Genomic DNA, 6,000 nt, shown 5'->3' on the forward strand with positions numbered 1-6,000 from the left:
GAGCCCTCAACAGGGTAAATGCCGAGTCCTAACAACTGGCCCATCATGGAAGTCCTCAACATAATTTTAGACTCTCAGAAAAGTGGCAAAATCGTACAAAGAATTTCCAGACACCTTTCATCCAGATTTTCCAAATGTTAAATTTGTATTACATTTGCTTTACATTTCTCTCTGTATGTATATCTCTTAGATTCTTACACATTTTCAAATGGTATTCATTGCCATTATGTAGACAACATCCTGTATTTCTTTTCTTGATTTATGAACTTTAGACCATACCTATTTTAACAATAAAAATAAATGCTCTTTCCCACCGCAATGAGAAGCCTGCACATTGCAACTAGAGAAAGCCTGCACGCAGCAATGAAGACCCAGCACAGCTAAAAAAAAAAAAAAAAAAAAAAGCTCTTTCTTATGCTGACAACTTTATATATTTGCCACAGTTTTATTTTTAAAATTTATTGATTTGGCTGTGCCGGATCTTAGTTGCAGCATGTGGGATCTAATTCCCTGACCAGGGTTATAACCCAGGGCCTACTGTATTGGGAGCCTGGAGTCTTAACCACTGGACCACCAGGGAATCCCAACAGTTTTATTGATACAATTCACATGCTCTACAATTCACCTATTTAAAGTGTACAATTCAGTGACTTTTAGTATATTCACAGAAAATCTCAGCCATCACCATAGTCAATTTAGAATGTTCTCATCACTATAGAAACCCTAACCCCTTAGCTATCACTCCCACACCAAACTTTCCATACCATTTCCATACCCCCCAGCCCCTGCTGCTAAGTCGCTTCAGTCGTGTCTGACTCTGTGCGACCCCATAGACAGCAGCCCACCAGGCTCCCCCGTCCCTGGGATTCTCCAGGCAAGAACACTGGAGTGGGTTGCCATTTCCTTCTCCAATGCATGAAAGTGAAAAGTGAAACTGAAGTCGCTCAGTCGTGTGCGACTCTTAGCGACCCCATGGACTGCAGCCTACGAGGCTCCTCCATCCATGGGATTTCCCAGGCAAGAGTAACCCCTAGCAAACTCTAATCTACTTTCTGTCTCTCTAGATTTGCCTATTCTGGACATTTCATATAAATGGAATCATATAGCATGTGTTCTCTTGTGACTGACTTCCTTCACTTAGCGTTTTTTCAAGGTACATCCATGTTGTTGTACGTATCAGTACTTTTCTTTTTGTTTTCTAATGAAATGCTGTTGTGTGGCTATCTCATATTTTATTTATTCCTTTGTCAGTTGATGGACGTTTATATTGTTTCCACCTTTTGGTTAGTATGATTAATGTTGCTATGAATACTCATGGACACGTTTTCATGTGGACATATGTTTTCATTTCTCTTGGATAGACAGCTAAAAATACAGTTGCTTGGTCATATGGTAACTCTACGTTTAACCTTTGAGAAACTGCCTGTTTTCCACACAACTGCACCACGTTACACTCCCATCAGCAATGTAGGAGGGTTCCAATTTGTTCATATGCACTCACCAACACCCTTCATCATTCCTTGTTTTGATCACAGCCAACCTAGGGCGTGTGCAGTGGTATCTGGTTGCGGTTTTGATTTGCATTTGCCTGATGACAAGTGATGTGAAGCATTTTTCATGTGTTGGTTGGTCATTTGTATATCTTCTTTGGGAAAACGTCTATTCAGATCGTTTGCCCGTTTTTAATTGGGTTGCTTGATGTTTTGTGGTTGAGTTATAATAGTTCTTTTTATATTCTGGATACTGGACCTTGTATCAGACATGTAATTTGCAAATATTTTATCCCATTCTGTGAGGCGTCTTTTCATTTTATTGACAGTGTTTTTTGGCGCACGAAAGTGTTCGGTTTTGATGAACTCCAGTTTACCTACTTTTTCTTCTTTCGTGCGTTGCGTTTTTGCTGTCACATCTAAGAAGCCACTGCCTGATCCAAGGTCATGAAGGTCCACTGCGTTGTCTTTGATGACTTTCATGGGTTTAATTATAATATTCAGCTTTTTATCTACTCTGAGTTAATTTTTAAATTATTTATTGATTTATAAATATGCTGGTTCTTTGTTGCTGTGCAGGCTTTCCTCTAGTTGCCGCAAGCAGGGGCTACTCTAGTGGCACTGGGCGGGCTTCTCACTGCGGTGGCTTCTCTTGGTGCGGAGCCCAGGCTCTAGAGCACAGTCAGCCGGGCTTGGTTGCTCTGTGGCATGTGGGATCTTCCTGATCAGTGATCAAACCCGTGTCTCCTGCATCGGCAGGCAGATTCTTTACCACTGAGCCACCAGGGAAGTCCTACCTTGGGTTAATTTTTTGTTTATGGTATGAGGTGAAAATCCAGCTTCATTCTTTTGCATGTGTATAACCAGTTGTCCCAGCACTGTTTGTTAAAGAGACCATTTTATCCCCATTGACTGGTCTTGATACTCTTGTCAAAAGTAATTGACTATAGATGTTAGGGTTTACTTATGGACCCGTAATTTTGTTTTGAAGAACTGACTCATTGGAAAAGACCCTGATGCTGGGAAAGATTGAAGACAGGGGGAGAAGGGGACGACAGAGGATGAAATGGTTGGATGGCATCACCGACTTGATGGACATGAATTTGAGCAAACACTGGGAGTTAATGATGAACAGGAAAGCCTCACGTGCTGCAGTCCATGGGCTTGCAAAGAGTCACACACGACTGAGCGACTGAACTGAACTGAACTGAATTCTATTTCATTGATCTGTACGTCTATCCTGGTGAGGATATGGTGAGGAACAGGGAGGCCTGGTGTGCTTCAGTCCATGTGGTTGCAAAGAGTTATACACAACTTAGTGACTGAACAACAACAACATACATCTGTCCTTATGCCAAGACCATACCACTTTTATTACTGTAACTTTGTACTCAATTTTGAAATCTGGAAGTGCAAGTCTTCCAACTTTGTTCCTTTTTGAGATTGTCTTGGCTATTTGGGGTTCCTTTTGTGTGCTTAGTCTTTCAGTCATGTCCAACTCTTTTCGACTCCATGGACTATAGCCCGCCAGACTCCTCTGTCCATGGGGATTCTCCAGGCAAGAATACTGGAGTGGGTTGCCATGCCCTCCTCCAGGGGATCTTCCCAACACAGGGATCCAACCCAGATCTCCTGCATTGCAGGTGGATTCTTTACCATCTGAGCCACCAGGAAAGCCCAGGGTTCCTTGCAATTCCATAGAATTTTAGGATCAGCTTTTCCACTCCTGCAAAGAGGTTATTAGGATGATAGAGGGACTGATTGGGACCTTTGGATTGGTTTGGGGGAGTACTGCCATCTTAACAATGTCAAACCTTCTAGATCTGTGAACAAAGGATGCCTTTCCACTTATTTAGGTTTTTTGTCTGTTTGTTTGTTTAGTTTCTTTGCAATTTTTTGGTAATTTTCAGTGTACAAGTAAGTCTTACATTTCCTTGATTAAGTTTCTTCCTAATTCTTTTATTCTTTTGGATTTAGAGAGTCAGCATCAAGTCTTCTGAAACACGCTGCCATGGAGAAGAGGAGAGGGAGTGGCGGAGTGTGGGTTTAAATGTTGGTATTAATCGCTGCACGTGGGCTTGGGGGCAGATGTCTCCCTCCCCTCTCATGTGTGCATGTGGAGGAATTCCCCAGCTCGTCCCCACTGCTTCCTCTGGTCTAGGTAAGGAGGAGCGATGTATCTGATTGTGGGAATGTTTGGCCCAGCCGGGGAAAAAATTAAGTCTTCTGGTCCATGAACATGGGATGTCTATTTATTTAAGTCTACTTTACTTTTCCCCATGATGTTTTTGTCAATTTCAGAGTGTAAGTCTTATACTCAGTAAGTTCTTTAAAAAAATTTTCATTTAAAAAAGTTTTATCGGATTACAGTTGATCTACAATGTTGTGTTGGTTTCAGGTGTACAGCCACGTGAATCAGTTATGCATATACATATGTCCACTCTTCTAGATTCTTTGCCCATATGGGCCTGTACTCAGTAACTTCCTACAGCACCTGTCCAGTCCTTACTTTGTAAAGCAGGCCTATTAGGGTTCCTGGTTATTCCTCTGCTCACCCTTCCCCACACCACCATGTCCACCCTCAGTGACTAATACCGTTTCCACTAATAACAACAGCTTAACCCAGCTTAAGCACATGCCCGGCACTGTTGTAGGAACTTGGCCTACAGTAACTAATGGAATCTTCATAACTATCCTAGGAGAGGAGGCCAGTGACTTGCCCAAGGTCTGCAACGAATGGGGAGCAGAGCCAGAATTCCACCCAGGCTGTCAGACACCTGCATCTCTGCTTCTCTTCATTGACTTCCTTGCCTGTTTTGCAATGGCAGTTGGGATATGTGAGGTTGAACCCCATGAAACAGCTGATGTTTGACCACTTTTTAAAATTAATTTATTGGGATTTCCCTGGTGGCCCAGTGGCTAAGACTCTGTGCTCCCACTGCGGGGGACCCTGGGTTCCAACCGTGGTCAGGGAACTGGATCCCGCATGCTGTAACTTAGAGTTCACATGCTGCAAGTAGAGATCTGGTGTGCCCAGTGAAGACCCAGTGGAGCCAAATAGTATATAAATAAATGTTTACCAATAATTTATCTATTTTTGGCTGCACTGGTCTTCCCTGCTACACTTGGGCTTTCTCTAAATGCAGTGAGCGGGGGTTACTCTTCATTGTGGCTTGCCAGCTTCTCATTGCGGTGGCTTCTCTTGTTTCAGAGCATGGGCTCCAGAGCACAGGCTCAGTAGTTGTGGCTCATGGGCTTAGTTGCTCCGCAGCCTTTGGAATCTCCCCCGACCCAGGGATCAAACCTGTGTCCCCTGCATTGGCAGGTAGATTCTTAACCACTGGACCACCAGGGAATCCACCATTTTTAGCCTAACAAAACACAGCAATTTCATTTGATTTGATTTCTTTCTTTTTTTTTTTTTTTAAAAAGAAGACATGGGATTTGAGGCAGGTGCTGCAATGTTTGTTCACCAGTACAGGTGGGGATTTTCTGAGCTTAAGGCTCTGCTATGCAAGGTTTGAACATGCTCCCCAGAGGAAGCAGCTTTGAGAAGGCCAGGCTCATCTGGAGGAACCTTCTGAGCAAAAGACTGAAGTCTGCCTTGAGATGGGGGTGCCGTTTTGGGGGTGAGCTCACTCTAAGTCCAAAGATGTGTTGAGGTAGGTAGGTGCCTCCGAGAGCCAGGCTCTACATCTGCATGAGTCATCCGGCCTCCGGGAGCCTGCCACCAGGGCCGGGCGCGGCTCTGACGTCCCTGGGCAGGGCCTGCCATGTGGACTGGCAGGGCTGTGTTTCCAGGCCCGTCCTGAGGCTCCTGGGACCGGTGACAGGAGCAGGGAGGGCAGCCACCTCGTGGCCTCAGGACTGGTTGAGAAGCCTCCAGTATGTAAGAGCCATGGCAGGAAGAGACCTGGAGCTTCAGTGTCTTTGAACTTTAAAGAAGGAGAATTCAGCTTTGGACATGCCCTGTCTTAAGGCTTTGATATGGGAGGAGGGTTACATTTCCCTGTTCCAGCAGTTTCAGACTGCTGAAACTCATGTGGTCTCCTGCCCAGCTGCTGGGGAGCCTCCCTGGACAGTAGCACTGAGCCGCAGGGGAGACCGATGGACGGGGAGTGAGGTTTCAGCCTTGACCTCAGGGCAGCCCTTGAGTTGATTACCACACAGTTCTTACCTGTTCAGACTTTCTTGGGACAGAGTCAGCCGTCCAACAGGAAGGTTGGGGAGGGGGTATTGGGAACATGGCCTGTGCGTGAGGGAGGGTAGTCTTGAGAGACAGTTCCCCTCCAGCCCACTCTGGACCCCCCTGGCCTCTGTGCAGGGGGCTGGGAGAGAGCACTGAGGACCCAGGGGTGGGCAGAGACAACCCTTTAGCTCAGCAGCAGCACTCACCGCCCCGCCCCTCTCCTCCCAAATCCCCTCTTTCTCAGGAAAGGAGAGTGGCGTGTCTGCTCGCCGGATGACTGTAACTTGTCTGTATCTCCTGACTGCAGGACACTTGTCAGTT

This window comes from Capra hircus, chromosome 1 (assembly GCF_001704415.2).
Source record: "Capra hircus breed San Clemente chromosome 1, ASM170441v1, whole genome shotgun sequence".
In the NCBI taxonomy this organism is placed as follows: Eukaryota; Metazoa; Chordata; class Mammalia; order Artiodactyla; family Bovidae; genus Capra; species Capra hircus.